This window comes from Fukomys damarensis, unplaced genomic scaffold, assembly GCF_012274545.1.
Source record: "Fukomys damarensis isolate Sample0158 unplaced genomic scaffold, DMR_v1.0_HiC HiC_scaffold_14, whole genome shotgun sequence".
Classification (NCBI taxonomy): Eukaryota; Metazoa; Chordata; class Mammalia; order Rodentia; family Bathyergidae; genus Fukomys; species Fukomys damarensis.
Window position 1 is genome coordinate 22,066,711 of NW_022900926.1, and position 13,005 is coordinate 22,079,715.

The 13,005-nt window shown below is 38.4% G+C and overlaps 1 protein-coding gene across 1 annotated transcript in view; it reads left to right on the top strand.

The window, feature by feature from the left end:
- The window catches only part of Map3k5 (mitogen-activated protein kinase kinase kinase 5), a 219,957-nt gene that overhangs the window by 4,909 nt on the left and 202,043 nt on the right, over positions 1 to 13,005 (top strand). The window lies entirely within an intron of this gene.

Sequence of the window (13,005 nt, forward strand, 5' to 3'; positions counted from 1 at the left end):
GGCGGGCGGGGGGGGGGGGGGGGGGCGTAGTTTGTTTTCTTTCTGGGCGGGGAGCACGCTTCCTACTCACTTCTCGCCCCACCTTGGGGGCGGTGAGCCATGCTTCGTGACTTCAGCTTGCGCTTGCTGCTCCAAGGAGGGTGTGCGTTTGAGCGTGGAAAGAACTAGTGTGTGTGTGCGGGAGCCCTGGGGTCCATGAGGTCGATTTGAAAACCCGTTCCTTAGCAATACCGGTGTTTGCTGCAATCAGCCTTTCTCCGTTTGGTGTGTTTCCCTTCTCTTAGATTTGGTTCTTCTTTTCCTTTCACATAAACCTGTGGCGATTTTAGGGGACAGTCTCCTTTTCTCTGTGTTGTTTTGCGAGCATAGAAAAAAATCTTAAACTCTAAGCTAATTTGAAAGAATAGAAAGATAACTTAGGCCCCGCAGCCAGCTGCACTCCATGAGTTTGCATGTTGTGTGATCTTCCCCAACTCAGTTAACCTTCAACAAGTTTTAGTGGCTTGACTTTCCCATCTTTTACCAATTTGAACTTTCAAGTAATTACTTCACAAAGTATTAGCACGCACTACTGATTCACCAAATGTGTGTGATAGCTTAGAAACAAGACCTTGGTAAAGAACCAAGTCTGTTTTTAAAAAAATTATTCATATCCTCTGGTGGGCTGGAAAGTTTATAATTTGACATTATTTTAAATGCTGATATGCTATCTAATATCCGAGATCAGTTTGGCCATTGAAGTGTTGCTAGTATTGTTCATAAAAATGTATCTTTTCATCCTGTTACAGATTAAAGAAAGTGCTAGGCTGCTGTAGTGACTGGAGCAATTAGCTGTTAGCAAATGTAAGGAATAATCACATATTTTTGAAATTAAATGTTGGCACCCTATAATCCAACTTGGAGACTATAGACCTATTTATTTTTTCTAATTGTGGGTGGAAACTATGGCTTTATGGAATCAAAACAATATACTTTTGGCATCTGTGATCATATTTTTTATGCTTTTATACTCCAATCTTGTTTTCAGTTCTGACTCCGTGCAGCCTCTCCAAAATACCTGAAGTTGGCTTATGTCAGTTTTGGAATTCAGCCAAAGCTGAATATTTTAAGAACAAGAAGAACTTCATGTTAAGTAAGCCAGACTAAATAAACCAGGACTTGCTGGTTCTGGTATTTTTTCCAGACTCAGGCTTCATGACTGAACATGAGTATAATATATTAGAACTTGGTTCTTTGGGTGGCTTGCTATAAAAATTACATAAAGATAACTTTTCTAAAATTATAGCACTCCTGTTTTTGGATTATAATTTGAAGGGAGCTTCAAAGAGCTGAGAGATATGAGAGGAAATTACCCAGCTAAATACTTGAACCTCTTTTTATTGCACTGATTGAGCATTTTGTTCCTAGGGCTATAGGAAAAAAATCTTAAATTCTAAGCTAATTTGAAAGAATCCTTAACAAGGCTGTCTTTCTGAGGTTCTCCAAATGTTATCTCTGGGAAAGGCAGCTGGCCACTCTTGAAGTGAGGCACGAGAATAACAAATTTGAGACCAATCTGGGCAACATAAGGAGACCCTGCCTCAAAAGGAGGAGAAAAGCTTAGAAGGGAGCTAATATTTAAATGGCTACTCATTTAATTTTCCAAACAAACCTGAGAAGGAAGTACCTACCTTTTTACTTTAAAGGTGAGAAAACCAAGACATTCATAACCAGCCCTAGGATTCATGCACGATAACTGGTCAGTGCAGAATACTCCAGTTCAGGTGGCTTCCCCTGAAGGATCACACACGGTTCTGGCTGCCTCCTCTTAGGTGTGCTGGTATACTCTCCTAATTAAAGGAAGCTCCCTATCTTGGGATCATGGGATAGAGATCTGACAAAGATTATAAGTGGCATTTTGGGGTAGTGAGGAAAAGTGAGGAGGGCAGGCTGTGGGGAGAACCCTGTTCCTGGCCTGCTGTGTCCTACCCTGTGGCTTCTTCCAAACTATGCCTCAGGTAAATAAATCCCTGACCACCTGTATGGCATGAACTCTGTGCCATCTCATTCAGCATGAAGATGTTAAGATTGACAATGGTGTCATTTTCTTCCAAACCTTTTGTTCATCTACACTGAGGGCTGTGGAGTATAACTTGTTTTCCTCCGATTTCTGAAAATGGTTTGCCTTTCTTCCACTAGGAGCTGGCCAACTTTTACTGTCAAGCGTGAGATAGTAAATATTTTAGACTTTACAGTCCTTGAATTGTCTCTTACAACTATTCAGTTCTGCCATGAAACTAGCCACGAATGGTACCTAAACAAAAAGTGGTGACCATGTGCCAATAAAACTACGAATGGCCCCTGAAATTTGAATTTTGTGTAGTTTGTTAGATATTACTTCGGTTTGTTTTCAACTATTTAAAAATGTGAAAACCATTTTTAGCTTGCAGATTGTACAGACATAGACAGCTGCAGGCCCCTGGGCCATGCTGACCTTTTCTCTACATCCACTACCTGCACTTGAAAGTTGAGTCATTGCCATACAGGGGGAAGAACTCTGCCCCTCCAGGTAGAGCTGAGTTTCAGCCCAGCTGTGGTGTGAACCTTGTCTTTGGGAGGAAGGCCCTTCATCTCTTCTAATGCTGATTCTTCACCTGTAGCCCTAGGGTAGAGATGGGGGGAAATTGAACTGAATTTCTAAGATTCCCTCCTTTAATTCTGTGAATTTGCAAAGGCAAGACAATATGGTGTTCTGGGGCAGAGCGTTGTAACAGGAGCTTCAAGGTCTGAATTCTGGTCTTGGGTCTTCTCCTATTTGGAGTAAGTCATTTAAAATTTCAGAAAATAGTGTTGGGTTGGAATGATTGATAATTGAGGTTTTCCGAGTTCTCAAATTTTGTACTTTAAAATTTCACATTACTACTATGAAGGAGTCATTTCAGCCCATAGGGATTCATGATATATATATAACTATCTATCTATCTATCTATCTATCTATCTATCTCTATCTATCTATCTATCTATCTATCTATCTATCTATCTATCTATCTATCTCCCAGTGTGAGAAGTTCAGGGTTGGCTGGGAGGGAGGGCAGCATCTTGGCTGTCAGGGTGTGTCTTTGAGGGTCACACAGAAGCTTCAGGCTCACAGGACACAGCCCTAGAATCATGGTATGGGGTTGGGTGAACTCAGGGGTAGCTTCTTGATGCTGGGCACACCTGGACCTAGATGGAAGAGTGAGCTAGGACCACCTACCTACTCAGGGCTTTGTCACTGAAAGGGAAATGGCAGTGCTCAAGTAGCTCAACTTAATGGAATGAGCAATAACTTAAAGCAAAGCAAGGAGACATTTTATCAAACTTTGCTTCTTGGGGTGCTGGTGTCTTTTAACTGTTCTGGGGATTGAATCCAGGACCTTGCTCCCCCAAGTGTTTTAGCACTGGTGTTTTATTGAAGAATAGATTGCAGTTAAAGGTTTTCACTGATTCCTATAATCTGGTTATTATTTAACTATCTTCTAGACTGTTTATCCAGTGTACTTGTCTTTCTGAAAGGTGAAACTGCATTATTAATATTTTTATGAAAATTCCTTTTTCTCACATATACAAGAGACTGTATGTAAGAGATGACAAATGCCAACCTGACCACACACATTCCCAGTCCCCTGCATTGTAGGTAGTAAAATTCTATAAAGCTAAGGGTTGTCGGTGATACAAAGTGCTATGTTTTACAGGGCAGACACCAAGAAGCTGGGTTTCAAAAATTTTTTTCTTAATGAACATAGCCATGAATATTGAATAGGGATTATTGTTCCCTTATTTTGCTCATGAGGACACTAAACTGTAAAGAAGTTATATGCATTCATTCACGTAAAATGATTTAAATTGCTAATTGGAGCCAGGAGCATACTTTTCCTTAGAAACAGTATGGTAGATTCTGGGACTAACCTAGAAAAGCTCTCTTTCCGTAGTCCTTGGAACCCATTCATTATTTTAAATAATCAGGAAAATTGTTTCTGAAACCTAAAACCAGAACTTTGAATAGACCTTTCTCTGTGTTAGCTCAGTGACTTTTTGCTTTGATGTAGCTTTTGGTAGCATCCTGGCCAGATGTAGGAGGAGCATCAACTTGGATTCCTGGTGATGGATGAGTGTGGAGTCCATGGAAAAGGCTGCAGGGAGAAGAAGGGGAACGATGATTAGTGAAAGAGGAGGCCATGCCAGCAGGATCCATGAACAATTTTGCTTCTTTCAGCCTTCTTCCCTTCCTAGCCAATTTATGGCCCTGACTTCCTGCTAATATAAGGCTTGGCACAAGGCTGCCTTACCTTCCCATTGGTGGGTGCTGGGTTAGATCAGCTGCCCTCTTTCCCTCTCCCTGCCACCAACCATCACATCCGCTTGGGCCTCCCTCCTAACCCAGCTCACTGCAGATTGTAATCTCTTATTACTCAGCCTTTCACCCTGTAGAAGTAGCAATAATGGGGAACCGGAAGGAAGCACATCCTAGTTGAAATGTTAAGAACTTAGCTTTTCTATTTTCATCCATGTGTGTTTGTGCTTTACTCAGTCTCCTGGTGGAGGTGGCCCTTTTTTGCCATTTTGCCAGAGAGGCATCTGACCATTCTGGTCTTTGACTCTTCTTTCTTCCCGAACAGTTCTTTAGGACTTCCAGTTTTCTTTGGCAAAATAAAACAAAACATAACACTTGTGTTTCATCTGCCCTAGACTAAGTTCTTGAAAGTCTTTCAGCTGACTTCCGCATCTCAGCTTTCAAATCTAGTGGTGCTTTCATGTATGTTGTTGTATACTCTGAGGGAGAGGACAAGGTCTGTACATCCTAAACAACTGTTACCTTGAACCAGTTTTTAAAAATTAAGATTGATGTGTGCTTGCCAACATGTTAATTTTTCCAAGTAAGGATACAGAGAATTACCTATTGCAGTAATTTATTCAGAGAAAAAGATGTTTTTATGTTGAAAAAGTTTAGGTGGGCATAACCTTGGAATACAGGATAGCTCTCTGCATACAATACATATATAGGAAAACTCAGTTTTTTATACTTATTTTCCCCCATTTCACCAGGGATTAGTGGAAACTTTATCATGCCAGTCAGCAGAACATTGTCTGACCTCTGATCTGCACTGCCTTACGGCTCTTTCCATTTTTCAGTCATGCTTCTTATGGAAACAGTAAAATTATCAAGAGAGCAAACATAGATAAGTTCAGTAAGGGAAAAAAAAAGTCTCTGGTTTAAAGGGATTTTAAAAGCTACCCCTGAGGTGTCCTGCCCTCCGTATCTCTGAGCTTTTTTTCACTTTGCTGGCATGCCGCGGGGACAGCTGTTGCCACCCTATAGAAGCCGAGCACTGTGCTTCCTCTCTTGCTTTCTTGGATAACTGGTCTGTTGAGGCAAAATTATGTTTTCTAAAAGAACTGTACCGGAAAATTAGAAATTAAAAACAAGTCTAAAAAGAAAACACCAAGATACAAAAATAGATTCATTTTTAGAGAGCTCCTTTCTTACCCGACGTAGCCAACTGCAGATGGTCCTGACTGACCCTGCTTCCTGGGCTTTTGGGATCCCGGTTTCTTTACTCAGCTTGGCCATCTTTGTTCTGCTTGAGGCAGTCATTAGATGGTAGTGCAAGTTGGTTCCATCTTCAGGCAAAACCTGTTGTTAAGAGCATAGCACCGTGTTGTTTTTCTGGTGCTCTGGGTAGCAGCAGCCTCTGGGAGTTTGATGCTATAAGTCAGTTCCCCTTTGCTGGCTATGGGGACTGTCCCCGGCTTCCTGTTACAGGGGCCTGGTTTTGGGCCAATGTAGTTCCTGTTTCTGGTTTGCAGGATAAACTTGGTTTGAGGTTTCTTTGGGGAGCAGTGGGAGATTGAGAAGCATAAAGTCCAATGATGTGCATTTTTTTTCACTCATTGCAAAGTACCAACTATGTCTGCTTTCTTAGAAATTCACCCATTGGTCCCTTCAAACACCATCCAAACCAGAAAAACAGAAAACCATAGGAAAGCGTGCTGTTAGTTGGTACTCTGGGGCTGACAGTATGCTATGAAATGATGACCCCTTTCATTGTATCACATGTTTCCCTTTCCATTACCTATGAAGGTGTCACCACAGCCTTAGAATGTGCCAGCATCTCCTGCATTCCACCAGAGCAAGAGGAGAGTTGGAAATGTGGTAGACGGGAGCAATGCTTCAGAAACTACAGCCATATCAGGGAGAAACTGGGGTCACAGCTTTGGGAAAGGTGTGGCTCTGTGTGTATGTACCGGGATCGAACCCAGGGCCACCTATGCATGCTAAGGACATACTTGGCCTCTGGGCTTACCTCTGATTTGGGAAGGGTATAGCTTAAAGATAGCCTTGCCTTCCTGTAGTTTAGAAATAGGTAGGAAAGCTGGCTATATTTAAGAAAGATACCTTATTTTCAGGCAATAAAATTAAATTTGCATAATTTTGTTAGTGTTATAAAAGGGGAAAATGGAAATGAAGGCAAAGTGATAAATTACTTAAAAAGCCATTGTTGATTCTAACACGCTGGTTTCTTTGATTGTTTTAATACATCAGTTTTCTTTCTGACTGGAGATATTTGCTAGAGAAACTGATCAGAAGTAGAAAAGGAAGAAAGATACGAGACAAAGCTGATTTTCAAAGTTTTGTCTGATTGTTTCAAACATTTTAAAATGTGGGTATGTATATTTTTTTGTGAATTTTAATTGTAAGTTTTTCTCGTTTATTTCAAGAGAAAATATTAAAAACTAAGTTCTTAACCCAAGCTACATTGTGAAAATTTTCTTTGGGGAGATAGGAGGGAGAAGACAGAATTTAAATTTTAAACTCATTTGCTTGGTACAACCATTGAAAAGCAGACCTGTGTGACTTAAATGCCATTGAAACTGTACAGGGTAGCAATAAACACTCCATTCCAAGCAACCTTTTTCTCTTACGGTGGTTAATCAACAATGAGGAAAATAAATGCCTTTGGTACATGATTCATACAGGAAGGAAGTTATATGCCTTTGTACAGGGAGTCTCTAGGTAGAGTTGTGTTTTCCAGTACTTTTAGCTTCTTCCATACCTGTGGACGCCTTCTGGACCGAACCATGGAGGAGAGATGCCCTAGCGAGTGTAGGAGAATGTCAGGCTTTCTGTCCACTAGCCTTAAACCATATCAAACCTAGTATTTGCATAAGCTAGAGAATCTTCCCTCCTTTGAAAATTATGATGGCCCCTACTTCTTATTTAAAAAGCCATACAAGGCAAATTATGTCTCAAATGCCTCTTAATGCCATAGTCAAGTATTCTAATATGTCTGTTGTGGCAAACTGTAGGTTAGAGCTGGGATGGCTAGGACCAGAGAGTGATTTGTGGATTCAGAGGGCACAGCTTTTGCCTCCCACTAGGCATTTCCTATTTATAACTTGGTCACAGTGATCCTTGGGTGATTTCATGTGGCTGTGTCACGACGATTGTTTGAATATCTCTTGTCCAGTGCTGTCATCCTTCTGTTTTGATCTTACTAAAAGTCGATCATCTCTGTAAAGAACTAGACGTGGCAGTGTAATTATTTTTATTTTATAGTTGGAAAGAGTAAATGACTTGACTTTAATAAATCAAATGGTTGAAGAGGTGTCAGGGTCAAAATCAGTTATTCGGCTGCCATATCATTCGGATGATTTTCCCACTATACCAAATGAAAAACATTCAAAGCATGCGTCTTGTTTAAGAGGATTCAGTGCAATGTGTTGATCCATGATGGTAGCATTATTGTAAGGATCAGTCACACTAGGGATGCTTACTTTTTGGCCCATTTTTACTAAGAAACACATTTCAGTGACTTCTTAGCAACTGACTTTGACATTTTTCTTTCAATATGAACAAAAGAGTGCAGAGCCTGGGCTAATCCTGGTTTCAGGCTGGTTGCTTGGTTTTAGGCTGTAAAATGGGCATTTTCCAGGTAAATTCTGGGCTATTTTCTAGGCTTGAGAATCAGATGCACTGCCAAGTGATAGATGAACAGCAACAACAACAAAAAAAACAAAAACAACTTTTTCTAGAATGGTGCAGAGAGCTAAGTTCCAACACAACCTTGCCTTGATTCCCTGAGAAGTTTGGGTTCCTGAGGCTGATTCATTTTCCTCTATTTCTCAGTACTTCAGCTCTGTAAGCATTTTTTAATTGCCTGTGATGTGCCTCTTATTGCCGCAGATGCACTGAAGAACTTCAAAAGTGAAGAAGGCATAATTCTTCTTCTGAAGAAAGGTTTAGATGAAAGATGTCATTTGTAGGAAAATGGATGCACCTTGAGAGCACAGTGCTAAGTGAAATAAATTAGACACAAGCTTAAATATCACATTATTTATCTTATATGAGAAACACAGAGTTAAAATAAAGAGCAAAATAAAAGATAGATAATAGGAGGTATGGAGATAGATCTTTCCAAAGGGGAAGGGAATGAAGAAATTGAGGGAGAGAAGGGGGAGGGGAGGGATAAGGGATGAGAAAAAAGGAATTGGGATGTGTTCTGCACATATACTCACTCCACACAAGGACTGTAAACATTATGTACTGCAAACATGTACAGAAGAAGATAAAAACAGGAGGCGGAACAAGGGGTGGATGGAAGGGGCAGGGAAGGGAAAGGGAATGAAAAAAGGAATTCAGGTGTGTCGTGTACATGTACCAACTTCCCACAAAGAATATAAACATTATGTACCACACACATACACTAATAAACTAGAATAATAAAAAAGAATGGTGTGATTGAAAAATATGGTGAATGCTTATTTTTATTACTGTAAAAGACATATTGCCATTAAGGCTCCTCAAAACAGTCCTCCTGGCTTCCCACACATTTATCTCACCTTTCTGGCTACTTTCCGAAGCAGTTCTGGAACTATTTCACGAATGTCTTTAGTTGGGCTACTGTGGATGCCTTGATGTACTAATTCAATTCAAAATATTTACCTTTCATGATCTTTAGACTTTAGGGGAAGAAGCAGAAGTTGCGCGGTTCTAGAGCTAATGAATAAGGTGAATGAGTACACTAATGTTTTTATAAGCCTGCCTGTCTGTTGGATAACACTCACCACCAGCATTCGTTGTATTTTTTAAAAATTAATTTTATTGGTATGTTTTAAACATAGTAACTTTCATCATGTGGAATTTGCACCTATACATGACATATCTTGATTCTTCTTTTTTTCCCCTTTCCCTCGTCTCCCTTCAAATCTTCAAGCTCTCTTCCCCTCCTTATTTATAAAAGCTTTCTATACATTTTTACCTACTGTCTTGTTTTCCTTTCCCCCTCTCCCCACCCTAATTTCCCTTCCCATGTGAACATTTTCTTCCTATTTCACGATATCTGTTATACATTTTGGTCCTTATTTACACTTTTGTTTTCTCACCCCACAGAAACAATGTGATATCTGAACATGTGTGTCTCATTTACTTAAGAGTATGGTCTCAAGGTGTATCCATTTACATAGAAATGTCTCAGGTTTAGCCTTCTTTATGGCATAATACTTCATTTCATAAAAAGACCACATCTTTTTCCATTCTTAGATTGATGGGCATTTGGGTTGATTCCAAGATTTAGCTATTACAAACTGTGCTGCTATAAACATGGATGTGCATATGTGACTGTGGTATGATGCTTTTAATTATTTCAAAAGATACAAGAAGGAGAATAGCTGGGTCAAATGGAATCTCTAGTTTTAATTTTTTGAGGAATCTCCATACTGATTTTCACAATGGTTATACTGGTCTACACTTCTACCAATAGTGGAGAATTGTTCCTTTTTTCTCACAGCCCTGCCAACATTTGTTGATTTCTTGATAATAGCCATTCTTTCTGGAGTAAGATGGGATCTCAGTCTTGTTTTGATTTACATATCTCAAATGACCAGTGATGTTGAACATTTTTTTTCATATGTTGATTTGCTGTTTATACTTCTTCTAATCCTCTGTTTACTTTGGATATACATTTTAGATTGGGTCTTTAAATTGGGGGAGTTTGATTTTTTTTTTAGTTTTTTCTATATTCTACATATTAGTCCTTTGAGAACAGCTGACAAAACTTTTTTTTCCCACTCTGTGAATTCTCTTCACTTTGTTGGTGGTTTCTTTTGCTGTGCAAAAGCTTTTTAATAAGATCCCAATTGTTGATTCTTTGTGATATTTCTTATGCGATTGAGGTTTTGTTCATAAAATCCTTGCCTACATCTATGTCTTCAATAATTCTACCTATTGCATCTTCCAGCAGATGTAGTGTTTCTGTTTTAACATTTAGATTTTTGACCCATTTTGATTTTAGTTGAGTACATTGTGAGAGATTTGGGTCTTGTTTTAGTCTTAGGCATGTGGAAAGCCAGTTTTCCCAACACCACTTATTAAAGAGGCTATCTTTCTTCCATTGAAGATGTTTGGCGCTTTTGTCAAAGATAAGGTGGCTGAGTGTATTTGGAGTTTTGGAGTTGTTTCTGAATCTTCTAGTCTCTGGTTTGTTTTTTTGTTTTGTTGTATTTTGGCCAGTATTATGCTGTTTTTATCACTTTAACTTTGTAGTGTACTTTCAAGTGATACCCCCTGCCTTGCCTTTGTTGCCCAGAATTGCTTTTCCTATTCTAGATCTCTTTTGGTTCCAAATGAATTTTTGGATTGTTTTCTTAAGGTCTGTGAGGTATGCTGCTGGGATTTCAACTGGATTACATTGAATCTATATAGCAGTTTTGGAAGTATGGCCATTTTCCCTATAGTGGTTCTTCTCACCCAAGAACAAGGGATATCTTTTTGTTTTGTTTTGTTTTTTGTACTAGGGATCTAACTCTGCTCCCTGAATTTTGGAGGCAAGCAGTGGCACCACTGAGCTAAATCCCCAGCCCTCAGTTTTTTTATATACTCTTTGATCTTCTCTTTCAGATTTTTCCATGAAGAGGTCTTTTAATTCCTTTGTTAGATTCATTACTAGGTATTTCATTTTGGGGGTGCTATTGTGAAAGGTGTTATTTCCCTTCTCTCTCAGTAAATTTGTTATTTGTGGACAGGAATGCTATTGACTTTTGAGTGCTGACTTTGTATCCAGCTAGGCTATTGAATTTGATTATTAAGTCTTTTGGTATAGTTTTTGGGGTCTTCCATATAGAGTATCACATCATCTTCAAGTAATGCTAATAACTTTCTTTCCTATCCTATTCCTTTTATTTGTTTCTCTTGTCTAATTACTCTGGCTAATGTTTCCAGAACTACATGGAATAAGAGTGGTGATAGTTGACATCCTTGTCTTGTTTCAAATTTAGTTTTTGATTTTTTAGTATGTTGGCTGTTGGTTTGCCATAGATGGCTTTTATCAGATTGAGGTAAAAACCATCTACTCTAGTTTTCTGTAGGATTTTTATCATGAGTGGGTGTTGGACTTTGTCAAATGCTTTTTCTGCATCTATTGAGAAGATAATGTGGTTTTTGTCATTGTCTCTGTAATAATGACACGTGGTGTTTTATTACATTTATTGATTTCCATATGTAAAACCATCCCTGCATCCTTGGGATGAATTGTACTTGATCATGGTGTGTAATCTTCTTGATGATTTGCTGCATTCTGTTTGCCAGTATGTTTTTAAGGATTTTTGCATCTATGTTCATTAGCGAGATTAGCTCTCTTTTTTAGTTGAATCCTTCTCTGGTTTTGGTATCAGGGTAATGTGTGCTTCTAGAAATGAGATTGGGAGTATTGCTTCCATTTCAATTTCATTGAAGAGTTTGAGAAATAGTGGAATTAGGTCTCTAAATTTCTTGTAGAATTCAGCAGTGATTCTATCAGGTTCTGGGCTTTTCTTTGTTGGTAGGGTTTTCATCATATCTTTAAGTTCATACACTAATATTGGGTTATTTAGAATTTTTATATCTTCTTGATCAGCTTTGGTTATTCATATGTATCTAGGAATCTGTCCATTTCTTTGTTTTCTGTTTTATTAGAATGCAGGCTATCAAAGTAGGTATTGGTGATCTTCTGGATTTCTGCAGGATCTGTTGTGATTTCACCCTTTTCATTCCTAATTGCATGGATTTGACTCTTTTCTTTCTTTCTTTCTTTTTTTTTTTTTTTTTTTTTTTGGTAAAGTTGGCTAAGGGTTTGTTAATTTTATTTAATCTTTCAAAGATCCAACTCTTCCATTAGTTGATTCTTTGTATTGTATTCTTAGTCTGCATTGCATTGATTCTGCTGTGGTCTTTAAAATTTCCTCCCTTGTATGAACTTTGGGTTTGACTTTCTCTTCTTTATTCTAGAAGGTTGAGGTTCAACATTAGGTTATTTATTTGATCTTGTTCTATTATTATGATGTGAGAATTTACCACTATAATTTCTCTTGTAGGACTACTTTCATTGCATCCCTTAAGTTTCAGGATGTTGTATTGTGATTATCATTTAATTGTAGAAACTGATTTCTTCTTTAATTTCATTTGTGACCCATTGGTTGTTCAGGAGGGTGTTATTTAATTTCTATATGTTTATGAAGTTTTTGTGGTTACTTTTACCACTGGTTTCCAATTTCATTGCACTATGGTCTGATAATATGTATAGGATAATTTCAATTCTTTTTCTTTTCCTTAAGCAGGTCTTATGAGGTACGTATATGCTATGAGCTAGTATGTAGTCTATTTTGGAGAACATCCTGTGTGCAGCTGAGAAGAATGTGTGTGAACATCCTGTGTGCAGCTGTTGTTGTGGGGTTGAACTCTGTAGACATCTACTAAGGTCTATTTGTTCAAAAATTTAGTTCAGTTTGGAATCCACTTTATATGCACATCAAATAGCTACCCATGCTTTTTTCCAGGTTCTTGTCCCATGGAGTATTGTTTTCTATCCTTTGATTTTTTTCAGTCTATGAGATTATTTTTTATTAAAATGTGTTTATTGTATGCAGCATGTTATTATAACTTGTTTTTTGATCCATTCTGCCAATCTGTTTCCTTTTGATTGGTGAATTGAGACCATTTATATTGATGGTTAT